At 50.2% G+C, this 10,378-nt stretch overlaps 1 long non-coding RNA gene and 1 pseudogene across 2 annotated transcripts; one reads left to right on the top strand and one right to left on the bottom strand.

The window, feature by feature from the left end:
- Positions 1-1,833: 1,833 nt before the first annotated feature.
- On the bottom strand, positions 1,834-4,478 carry LOC119323441 (annotated as a pseudogene).
- A 1,437-nt stretch (positions 4,479-5,915) lies between these two features.
- LOC119323442 lies at positions 5,916-9,249 on the top strand. 2 transcript variants are annotated; one of them, XR_005156298.1, is made up of 6 exons: positions 5,917-6,375; positions 6,590-6,901; positions 6,972-7,445; positions 7,755-7,860; positions 8,249-8,504; positions 8,632-9,249. It is a non-coding gene; the product is annotated as an uncharacterized LOC119323442 (long non-coding RNA). The 2 variants fall into 2 exon arrangements; XR_005156297.1 differs by having other exon boundaries at positions 5,916-6,375; positions 7,755-8,504.
- The last annotated feature ends 1,129 nt before the right edge of the window (positions 9,250-10,378 follow it).

The following is a 10,378-nucleotide window of genomic DNA, read 5'->3' as shown; positions in this document are numbered from 1 at the left end:
CTTTGAGCGACGGTGCTGGTCGCCCGCGGAATCCAGCGGTGCGGCGGCAATCTCGTGGGGTGGTGGGGTGGCCTGCTGTGGCGGTGCTCCGGCGATCCTCGGGCTACCCGCTGCGGGGCGGCTGCGGTGCTCCCATTTCGGGAGCTGGCGCGCGACCAGTCTCGGGCCGGATCCGTCCGGATCTGGCTTTGGGGGCCGGCCGGTGGCGCCTGGCTCCGGTGGTGCGTGCCCGGCGGCTCCGGCGCTTGGAGCCCGCCGGGCGACGCGGGTAGGGCAGCGGCCGGGCGTGGCTGCTGCTCCGGTCGTGGGCGGCGACATGGGTAGGCCTCGATGGCCTACCGGTGTCGTGGCGGCTTCACGGTGACTCGACGGATCTGTCCGCGGCAACGGCCGGCTCCTCCGGCGTCGGTTTGTCTGCGTTCGGGCCGTCTCGTCCTTCACCCCATCTCCTCGTCGCCCGGGCGCTACTCCCATCAAAGGGCTGGTCCTTTCCCAGCTGCGATCCACCGCTCGTCTCGCGCCCGATGCCGCAGGACAAAACTCGTCTCGCGCACGATGCAGCAGGACCGAGCTCGTCTCGCGCACGATGCAGCAGGACCGGGCTCGTCTCGCGCACGATGCTGCAGGACCGACCTCGTCTCGCGCACGATGCAGCAGGACCGAGCTCGTCTCGCGCACGATGCTGCAGGACCGAGTTCATCTCGCGCTTGGGGTAGCAGGATGGGTCGGTGGATGCCGGTTCTGGCCGACCTATTGGGTCTTGACGCTGGGGGTTGCCCAGGGGCGCGAAAGGTGGGACCTTTCCGCTCGTCTCTTTCGTTGGGGTGCGTCGGGTCACGGGTGAGGTGGTGTTGAGGTCTTGGATGCTGGGGCGGCGGCCCTGGTGGTGGTGGTGGTGCGGTGCTCTTGGACAAAGCCCGCGCCTTGGTGCTGCCCGCTCATCATGGCCGTGTGGGCGGCGTGGTAGCCGGGGTGTGGCGTTCGGTGGCGGTGAATGTTGGCCGAGGTGAAAACTTGCTCTATCTTCGGACGGACCGGCGGCGGCGAAGATCGCTCCCTTCTTGAAGGCGTCGTCGCGGCTCTCATTGCCCATCATGCGGCTCCGGGGGAAACTTTGATCCTTGGATTGGGCGGAGGCGGCGCTCCGGCGTCGTTTTCTTCCTGAAGGCGCCGCCTTGGAGCGCATGGTTCGTCATATGTAGCTTCATATCTTCGGGGCGGTAGTGCTAGGAGTAGTGTTGCTGCGCTCAGCGCCTTTGTATCGTGTGGTTGTATTGGATGCTTGTGGGTTGTTGCTTTATATATAAAGTGAGGCGAAAGCCTTTTTCGGTAATAGGTATAAGACACGAGTTCATGTGATCAAAGAACGCGGATACAATATCAAATGCCAGTAAGAAATACCAGACCAGCGGGCGGCCGAGGACATGGTCAGAACATCTGTATATATAGTTGCCCTTGTTTTATGCACTTGTATAGTTGGGTCTTGAGAGAAACTTTTGGTTTCGACAGTATTTTGTGACTTTGTCTGCATACGTTTAGCGCACATAAAATTCAGTTCAGTAAATGGCAAGGGTCGGTGAGGCCGTGAGGGAACTCTTAGCGAGAAGAAGGGAAAACACGGGAGAAGGGAGAAAAGCATCACACCCAACAGGATTTTGTAAACGCATACAATTTGTGAGTGGAAGCTTTATTAAATGTCAACATACGGTGGAGAAAGGGATAGAAGCGTCACAAGGAAAGTGCAACTGTGGACGCACACAAGAACAGAAGGCGGGCTACTACTCCCCACACTGAACACAAATGTTAAGAACAGAAGGTGACACGATTAGTCAGTTACTCTCCTTTGAAAGACTCTAGCGGAGGGGTATCCGAGCTCATCCACGTGTTCGCTGCATTGTAGGTCCTGAACCCTTTCACAGCGTCCGCGGCAGCGTAAGAATCTAGCTCGGCCATCTCCTCGGGCGCAAGCCTGAGGGCGAGCGCCGCGAGGTAGGTGTCGAAGTTGTCCATCTTGGTAGTCCCCGGGATCGGGCACAGGTCTGGTCCCTGGTGGTGAACCCAGGCCAGAGCGAGCTGCGACGGCGTGCATCCTTTTCTCGTCGCCATCTCGTTCACCCTCTCGAAGATCCGCTGGTTGTGCTCCAGGTTGCTTGGAACCGAGGCAGATTCTGCACAAGTGAAATGGGTTGATATGTTTTTTTTAAGAAAAGAAGGATGACCCCCGGCCTCTGCATCTGGGCGATGCATACGGCCACTTTATTAATTATTCTTACAAGACCTTACAAAGTAATACAACAGTAAGACTAAAGCCGTCGTCTAAGCCACTCTATCCAGTTGATGAAGGGGTGCAGATAGCCTGGGCCTAATACCAAACAGGCATCGCAGCCAAACCTAACATCTAAGACCTGAGATCCCATCCAGGACGCCTGCCGGGCATGGGTCTCACCCGTCCGGCGTGCACTCAGAGGCCGCCGCCACCAACTTCCACCGCTCCATCTTCAGAACTGTATTAATGCATCAACCTTGCTCGGTCCAGCTATCATCGACGCCACCACGGCGCCCAACGGCACCTCCTCCCTACGCGCAAACATCTTAGGACATCGCGGTCACCACTGATACACCTCAGCACCATGCTGCCAAGTACCACCAGCCGACACAGCTTGAAGTCTTTGAAAGATCTGTCGTGCGTAGCACCTGCCGACCAGGCATGACAAGGCATAGCACCTGTCGGTCAGGCGTGACTTGACATCTCCACCGAAGCTCTGTGCAAGATGAAGTCGCTCCACCTCCAGCCTCTCTGAACGGGACGGGAGCACCCCAGGAAGACACGGCGAAGGGTTGGGCACCACAATCACCACGAGAGCCGGACCAGCCGACCGCCATGGCGAAACGACACCACTAAAGAGAACCGCCGCCATCAGGAACGCCAAGAACGCGCTGCAGCTGTCCCACCTCCCGCCGGACCCAAAGCGGCGCCTTCAAGAAGGTGACGGAGCCGGGCACCGCCGTCGCCCAACCAAAGTTGTGGGTTTTTACCCGGATGCAGGGGGAGGACGAGGGGGAGGGAGCTGGATCTCGAAGCCGCCTTCAAGAAGGAAACATCGCCTGGGGCGCCGCTGGCGTCATGGTCGCCGCAGCCGGCCAAGAAATTACTCCGATCCAAAGATCCCAACCCCACATCCGCGCAGTCCGCCATCGGATCCGGCCGGATTGACGAGGAGGAAGCAGCAGCACGGGGGCGCCGTCTTCAAATCTGACGAAGGAGAGCAACAGGGGATCCCTCCACGTGGCGCCCGCATCCACCGCCAACTCGCCTCCCGCGAGGCCGAGAAGACGCGGTCCACAACTCCGACGAGCGCCGCCCGCCTCCCGGACGACGTCGCCCCCACCAGCAGAGGCCGCCGCCTCAAACCCGAGGCCCGGGCCGGACGGATCTGGCGGATCCGATCCCTACGCCTGCCCGAGCGCGAGAAGCTCCCCGCCGCCACCCTCCTTGGCTGCGCCCAGGGCCTGCCCGGCACTAGCCTCTGGCAGCGGCGAGGACAGGACGTACGTCGTGACGACGAGGGGCGGCTGCGCGAGATATGTGATCATGAAGTTCGAACTATATTTTCAAGACTATGCCGATGCCAAGCTCCATGTAGAACGAACGACATATAAATGTGTTGACAATTGCTGGGTAAGAACTAAGAAGAGAACAATATAACTATGCAGGAGTATGTCTGAATTGAAATGAAATGGTTTGGACCTGCAGGTAGGGATGATCTCCTCTTCAGAGTCTCTGGTCCAGAGCGACCACTCGAGCTGCACGGCGGTGATGGGATGGACGGCGTGGGCTCTTCTTATGGTGGAAGCGGAGGCCTCCGACAAGCCTACGTACTTTATCTTCCCCTCCTCCACCAGCTTCTTCAGCTCGCCCATCTAGGGGTACAACAAACAGTTCGTCAGTTTAAGTTGTGGAAATAGATACGGCGAAGTGACTGATGAACAATTGCTGTGAGCGATCAATGGCATCTGCCTGGATTCAGGAACAAGGCTGACCGTGATCTCAATGGGCAGACGGGTGTCGATGCGGTGCTGGTAGTAGAGATCGATGCAGTCGACTCCAAGGCGCCGCAGGCTGGCCTCGCACGCATGCCGGACGTACGCCGGCGAGCCGCAGAACTCCCACCCCGGCGGCGCCTCGGTGAACTTGACCCCGAACTTGGTGGCCACGGGCCACCTGCACTCCTGGCCCACCGGTAGCCAACAACCCTCCCTGCAGCGCCTTGCCTAGAAGGAGCTCGTTGGTGAAGGGGCCGTAGGCGTCGGAGGTGTCGAGGAGAGTGACGCCTGCGGCGACGGCGTGGCGGAGGAGCGCGAGCATGTCGTCGTCCGGCTTCGCCGGGCCGTAGTTGGCGGACATGCCCATGCAGCCGAGGCGAGACCTCCAGCCCGTGTGAGCCCAGCTTCATCCGAGGCACCGTCGGCTTGGCCATGATGAACTAGCTTTTTTTTAAAAAAAAAGGAACTTCCCGGCTCTGCATCACAACGATGCATACAGCCAATTTTATAAATAAGCAAATAGATTCAACAAGATTTTAAAGTCTGAAACAAAAGTAAAGACAAGCTCATAAAGAGCCAAAGGGCCAAAAACACAAAAACCAAAAGGCCACAACCGGCTGGCATAAGAAAAATAGGAAAACTACACCTAGTAGATCCTGTCCAGTTGCGCTTTGCTAAGTTATCCTTAGTTAATATGACTTATTTATGTACAAACCACATAAACACTTTACTTTTCAAAGGAACTTTGACTTTCCAAACATATTTTGAACTAGGAATGGCACTAAAATTGATAACATCGAGATACATTGATTTAACTGTGAACTCTTCATACCTAGTGAGCTTCCAGCGCAACTGATCAGGCTGTTGAGATAGTTGAACCTCCATCAGTCTACTCACTAAATGAAGCCACGCTTCCCAACGATTGCCGGCAAGCGTCCTCCTAAAATGAATATTAAGGGGGATGGACTGAAGTATCGTTGCAACATAAGCATCACGCCGTTGAACAATACTATAAAGGGATGGGTACTGAAGTGCGAGTGGCGTCTCTCCTAGCCAGGTATCCTCCCAGAAACGCGGGGTAGTGCCATTACCGATTATAAACTTTGTCCTATTGAAAAAGGCTGATTTGACTCTCATGAGCCCCTTCTAAAAAGGCGAGTCCGTCGGTCTCACTGTCACCTGGGACAAAGTTTTGGATTGCAGATACTTACTACGGAGAAACTACGCCCATGTAGCATCAGTCTCAACAGATAACTTAGACAACCACTTGTTGAGAAGACATCTGTTCTTGACTTCAAGATTTTCAATGCCAAGACCCTCTTGGTCTTTTGGTCAACAAATAATATCCCATTTGGCGAGTCTATATTTTCTTTTTAGTTCATCGCTCTGCCAGAAGAATCGGGATCGATATAAGTACAACCTTTTCCTAACTCCAACTGGGACTTCGAAGAAAGACAAGAGAAATATAGGCATACTCGTGAGCACCGAATTAATAAGAATTAATCGGCCTCCGTATGACATGAGCTTGCCCTTCCAGCAACTCAGTTTTTTCTTAAACTGATCCTCGATGCATTTCCATTCTCTGTTTGTCAGCTTACGATGATGAATGTGTATACCTAAGTACGTAAAGGCCCCGTTTGGTTCTGCGTTTGAACCAAGATTTCGCTGCGTGGCAGCCGAATCCTAACCAAACACCGAAACGAGTGACCACGATTCCTTCAAAGCGCAGCCAAAAATACACGTACGTGGGAAAGCAGCGAAGGAGGTGCTTCCCTGGCTGCCGCTGCGTGCCCACCCCGCTTTGCCCCATCCTTTTGATGAAATTACCCACGTTTGCCACTGGCCAAAACAGATCAGAACCCACGACCCCCGAGCCCGTGAGAGAAACATCGCTCAGCCCCCTTTCCCCAACGAGCTCTGGCGATTTTGTAGGGTTCGTCCAGTGCGCCGCCACCCAGCAGCTGGCCACCGGCGCGCTCCCACGTCGCCACCGGTGGGCTTCCGCAACATCGTCGCCGGCCGCGTCCATCCCCTCATCCATCTCCATAGCCCCGCCTCCCTCCCCTTCACTCCCCGACCACACCCATCTCTGTTCGCCGCCGGCCGTCGCAGGAGCTCGACCACGAGGACGGGCCGCCACAGGAACTCAACCACGGCGGCGGGCCGCCACAGGAGCTCTACCCCAACACCACCTCCCGTGGTGCCGCTGCTAATCAGCGGCAGGGAACACCAGTTAGCCACCACCGCCGGCCAGCCTCTCACCCGAGCTGCAGCACCACCGCCGGCCTTCCTATCACCCAATCTGCAGCACCAGCGTCGGCCTTACTCAAGGTAGTTCCCAATTCTTCTCTCTGTTGATTACTTACATGTGTGTGCTGAACATTTCTGTAGTTCATATGAGATGCATAACATGAGTTTGCTGAACATTGGTTGCTTGTGTTTGCTGAACATATGCGTGTGGGTAATTGCCATGTGTATTGCAGCAGTATATGCATTGAATGTTTGTCAATTACCTTATATGCTTGAAACTTTTGTTGTAAATTAGATGGAAAAGGAAAAGGCAAATTGGGATGCACATCACATAACCGTGTTTTGTGAGTTATGCAAAGATGAGGTGGATAAAGGTAATAGGCCAAAGGGTTGTTTGAACCGTAGAGGGTACAAACATCTTGAAGAGAAGTTCTTTGATAAGACTGGAAAAAGATGTTCGCAGAATCAGTTTACAAATAAATGGGACATGCTGAAGAGACAATATGTACAATTCATGTTGTTGAAACATGCGGCGACTGGGCTAGGTTGGGATGATGTGAAGAAAACTATTGTAGCCGATGATGACTGGTGGAAAGTTCATCTTAAGGTACGTAGTATCATTAAGTTTCTATCATAATTTTGTGTGTGCTATTGCTAACTCTTATGCTCTATTTCAGAAAAACCCGAAGCATGCAAAGTATAAGAAAAAGGGCTTGTCTAACTTGGAAGAAATGCAAAGGAGGGCAAGGTCTCACCTAAGGATGGCAAGTCTGCAAAGGAGGGCAAGGTTTCAAAAAATGTGAAGCGCAAGGCCAAGTTTATTGACGAGTCAGCTAAGGAGGACAAGAACCCCTTTCTACGTGAGTATAAGGCCACACTAGGGAATATAAACTTAGAGATAGCAGCTACTCATGCTCCAACAAGTGTTGTTCCTACCATGAAGGAAGTTCTAACTTCGATGAAGGAGTGTGGCGCGGAAGAGGGAACTCCTTTGTATTTCACAGCAACCGACCTTGTCCTCCAATCGAACTATAGAGAGTTGTTCATGCTCATCGAGACAAAAGAGGGGAGGCTTGATTGGCTGAAAAGGAAACATGATCAAATGAACAAATAGTACCACACGACCTTGTCCTCCAACCGATCTTCGTGATGTAATGAACCATATCTATGTTATTCTTCTCCAACCGATCAACTATTTGTAGAACTATTTATTTTGCTATGTATGAACACGTGTCTTCGTGATGTAATGAACCGTATCTATGTTATTGTTCTCATGTTTGTTAGATAGATACCATATCTATGTGTACATGTTGCTGCCATATGTCTACATGTTGTTGTTGTCCAGTTTTTGTATATGTTGTTGCTGCCAGTTTCTTCCATAATTAGCAGTGTTGTTGTCCAATTTTTGTACATGTTCTTGCTTTCATATCTAACAATGTTGCTGCCCAATTTTTTGGTAGATGAATGGAGTGGACCAGGATACCGATGATGAGCCTAACAAAAGGAGGAGAAAGCTCACGCGGTTGGCAACTTTGGCATGTCAAGTTGGATGCATGGGCCACATAGGTAATCACTATACCAAGACCTATCTACAAAAAGAACCATATAGGATTCCAGAACAAACTGGTCATGAATGGGTTATGGAGACTCTTGGTCGGAAAAGGAGTTGTTATAGGATGTTTAGGATGAATCCAAGAGTATTTCAGTCATTACATAATGTTCTAGTGTCTCATTATGGATTGAAGTCAAGTAGAGAAGTAACATCACAAGAGTCTTTAGCTATGTTCTTGTGGATAGTTGGTGGACCTCAATCATTCTCTCAAGTTGAAAATCGTTTTTCAAGATCAAAGGAAACAGTTCATTGAAAGTTCAAAGAAGTATTGAATTGCTTGTGCAAGTTAGCAGGACATAACATAACACCTCGTGATGATTCTTTCACAACCATGCATGAAAGAATTCAAGATGAGAGGTTTTGGCCTCATTTCAAAGGTGCCATTGGCGCAATAGATGGCTGCCACATTCCAGTTACAGTACCAGTGGATGAGGTTGAGGTCGACATGGATTTCCATCACAAAATGTTATGGCGGTTTGTGATTTCGACATGAGGTTTACTTTTGTTGTGGCTGGTTGGCCCGGTTCAGAACATGACACAAGGATCTTAAATGATAGCTTGGTCAAGTACGCAGATAAGTTCCCTACACCTCCAGCAGGTACTAATATATGTTGCGCCCGTTAGTTACTTATTGCCAATGATTACTTTGCCCTTTTATATTGCTGCCATTACTTGCTTGCTTCCCAGCAACCGTGCGTAACAATGTTGTTGCCCTTTCTATATAGGAACATATTACCTCGTCGACTCGGAATATCCAAACCGTGAAGGATATCTTGCTCCTTACAAAGGTCAAATATACCATATACCGGAATTTCGTAATGGGCGAAAACCGGTGGGAAAATTCGAGGTGTATAATCATGCTCACTCTTCACTTCGAAACGTCATTGAACGAACATTTGGAGTGCTCAAAGCTAAATGGCGCATCTTGAAGGGTATGCCTAGTTTCAGCCCTCGTAGACAAAAAAAGATTATTATTGCCTGTATGTCATTGCACAACTACATTCGTGAGACCAAGTTGCCTGATGAGGAGTTTGACAAATGTGATGAAGATGAAGATTATGTTCCCGATGAGGACTTGCGAGTACGGTCACTCCAAGGAGATAGTGTTCCTGCGAGACTTGACATCGTCGACATGAACAAAGTTCGTGACAGGATTGCTAACTCCTTGATGAGCTCGAGTGGATAGAGTTGTTGGGATGTAGAAGTGTATATAATATTTTGCACCGCTCCTAGTAATCTAGTTGTTGGGCTGTCGTTTCTTAAAAATGCAAGGGTTGTAATGTACTGATGTATTGATCAATGATGAAATATTTGGGTTCAATTGCTAGTTCATTTTGTAATAACTAGTGTGCTATTTCTATTCCTGTGATACATAATGATTCTTATAAAAAATGCTATCGCTATGTCAAAAATATAAAGTTGATCATGGTATATAAGTTGGGTAATTATTTAATTATGTTTTATTAGTGCTCTAAATCAATATGTAACGTTGTTATTATCATTAAACACCGTGCCACCAATCTCTCATCTCTTAAGGGAATATCAGACATTTATCTCCACAGCCACAGCTCATACAGCTGGTTTGCCAAATGGCCTACAGCTTTTTCACAGCAGATTTTCCACAGCTGCTTTTAGAAATCCACAGCCGAACCAAACACCACCAAAAGGTAAAGTCCCCAATTCGCACCCAAATAATTGCCTATAAGCCTCTTGTTCCTCATTGGCTCTACCAAAACAGAACAATTCGCTTTTATGGAAGTTAATCTTTAACCCGGTCAATTGTTCAAATAAGCATAACACCAGCTTCATATTTCTCGCTTTTGCCAAGTCATGCTCCGTAAAAATGATCGTATCATCGGCGTACTATAGGATAGACACACCTCCATCAACTAGATGAGGCATCAAGCCACCCACCTGACCAGCCTCCTTAGCCCTTCCTATTAGAATTGCTAACATATCAACCACAATGTTAAACAAAATAGGAGATATCGGATCACCTTGTCTCAGGACCTTATGTGTCTGGAAATAATGACCTATGTCGTCATTCACTTTAATTCCAATACTCCCTTTTTGCGTGAAAGATTCTACCTGGCGTCGCCAGGCTTCATCAAAACCTTTCATACGTAAGGCCTGTAGAAGGAAAGTCCATTTGACTTTATCGTACGCTTTCTCAAAATCCACCTTCAAAACAACTCCATCTAGTTTTTTCGTGTGAATCTCGTGGAGCGTTTCATGAAGGACCACAACCCCTTCTAGGATGTTTTTGTCCGACATGAAAGCTGTTTGGGAATGCTGCACCACAGAATGCGCAATCTGCATGAGCCTATTAGTCCCGACCTTGATAAAAAATTTGAAACTAACATTAAGAAGACAGATGTGCCTGAACTGCTCAATTCTCATAGCCTCTATTTTCTTAGGTAGCAGGGTTATCGTTTCAAAATTCAGGTGATATAACTAAAGCTGTCCCAAGAA

Source organism: Triticum dicoccoides, chromosome 6B (assembly GCF_002162155.2).
Source record: "Triticum dicoccoides isolate Atlit2015 ecotype Zavitan chromosome 6B, WEW_v2.0, whole genome shotgun sequence".
Taxonomy (NCBI): Eukaryota; Viridiplantae; Streptophyta; class Magnoliopsida; order Poales; family Poaceae; genus Triticum; species Triticum dicoccoides.
Note: the sequence above shows the minus strand (reverse complement) of the source record. Positions and strands in the feature narration are given on the sequence as shown.